This window comes from Silene latifolia, chromosome 10 (genome assembly GCF_048544455.1).
Source record: "Silene latifolia isolate original U9 population chromosome 10, ASM4854445v1, whole genome shotgun sequence".
Lineage (NCBI taxonomy): Eukaryota > Viridiplantae > Streptophyta > Magnoliopsida > Caryophyllales > Caryophyllaceae > Silene > Silene latifolia.
This window is the reverse complement of record NC_133535.1, coordinates 121,186,520-121,188,371: the sequence shown is the minus strand read 5'-3', so window position 1 is coordinate 121,188,371 and position 1,852 is coordinate 121,186,520. Positions and strand designations below refer to the sequence as shown.

The 1,852-nt window shown below is 40.5% G+C and overlaps 1 non-coding gene across 1 annotated transcript; it reads right to left on the bottom strand.

Annotated features, from left to right (window-relative positions):
- Positions 1-403: 403 nt before the first annotated feature.
- Positions 404-510, bottom strand: LOC141610289 (small nucleolar RNA R71). The gene has a single exon (XR_012528192.1). It is a non-coding gene; the product is annotated as a small nucleolar RNA R71 (small nucleolar RNA).
- Between the last annotated feature and the right edge of the window lie 1,342 nt (positions 511-1,852).

Here is a 1,852-nt window from a genome sequence, read left to right as displayed (position 1 = left end):
ACACAAAATCAACCACACAATCAACCCACGATGCCTAAGTTTTCATCACATTCCGTACCAACCGAGGAGAACCTACCCAATGGTACTCCCACACCACAACACTTAACCGGAAATTTTATTACAAAATACGCATTTATCCAATTAGTCGAAAGAAGCCAATTTGGGGGGATGCCTAGTGAAGACCCTCATTCTCACATGGAGACTTTTTGTGACTATTGTGATGCGATTTCACAAACCGGAGTGACTCAAGACCAAATTCGATGGGTCTTATTTCCTTTTTCTCTAATTGATACCGCGAAACAATGGTTAAAGAGCCTTGATAAGGCTACTCTTGGAATTGACTCTTGGAAGAAGTTGGCTCTAGCTTTCTACAAAAAAGTTCTACCCTCCGGAAAAGACTAACATGCTAAGAGCCCAAATCACGAGTTTTAAGCAAAGGGACTAAGAATCTTTGTATGAAGCTTGGGAGCGATTCAAAGGAACTTGTCGCTCATGTCCTCATCATGGACTTAGCGAGTGGTGCTTGGTACAACAATTTTGGAATGGTCTTTATGAAGACTCCCGAAACATTCTCAACATGGGATCAAATGGTATGTTCACCGAAGTTGACGATAATCAAACTTGGAACAAGATTGAGCAAATGGCGGTCCATAATTCACAATATAGTAGACCTCTCAAGGCTACTAGAGGAGGAAAGCATGAAGTGGACTCTATTACTCAATTGGGTGCTCAACTTAGTTCTCATATTGATACCATCAAATTGAAGTTTGAAAAGGCTATGGCTAAGCTTGAAGAAGCCTCAAAATCACCAAAGCAACATGTTAATGCCATGGTAGCATCTTCATCGATTCCAAGTGGAATATGTGAGAATTGTGGAACTTTGGGACATGACCAAAGTGAATGTAGGGGAATAAGTGAGCAAGTGAATGCTTTTCAAGCATACAAAAGTGGTACCCCTTACTCCAACTATTACAATGAAAACACCAAATTCCATCCAAATCTGTCATACAAAAGCCAAAATGTTCAAAACCCTCAACCAACATACACCCCACTTCCAATGAGAAACCAAAATCAAAGACCCTTTTACAACCAAAACCAAGGTTACCAAAATCAAACTCCATACAATCGACAAAATGACCAAGGTTTTGATGTTCAAAAAGCGGTCCTCCAAATATAAAAGAATCAACAAGAATTTTTTACTCAAATGCAAAAAGATAGCCAAGCAAAAGACATCACCATCAACAACATCCTAGCCCACACAAAAATGTTGGAAACTCAAATGACCCAACTAGCATCTTCAAGCTCTCAAAGACAAAAGGGGCAATTACCACCTCAAAGTAATCCCCCAAGACATGAAACGGTTAGTGCCATCCACTTGAGGAGTGGTACAAGGTATGAAGGGCCAAAGAAGCAAGTTGAGGATGAAGTTTTGGAGGCTAGTGACAAGGAAAGAGTTGTGCAAAACTCTAAGGAAGAAGAACCCACCAATCAAGAAGTTTCAAAGAAAAATGAAGAAAAGGCCAAAGAGAAGGAGCCCATTGTTATTAGACTTCCATTCCCGAGTCGTCAAGCTAAGCCTAAGTTTGATAACCAACTTGGAAAATTCATGGAAATTGTGAAGAATTTAGAAGTCTCGATTCCTTTCACGGAATTGATCAATCACGTTCCGGCCTATGCAAAGTACATGAAGGACATTCTTACAAAGAAGAAATCGATCCGGAAGCTTGAGACTATTGCCTTCACTAAGGTGAGTAGTGCCATCCTTCAAGGGAGTTCACCTTCAAAGCTCAAGGATCCGGGAAACTTCTCCATTCCATGCACTATTGGTGACACTACAATCAACAAAGCCTTA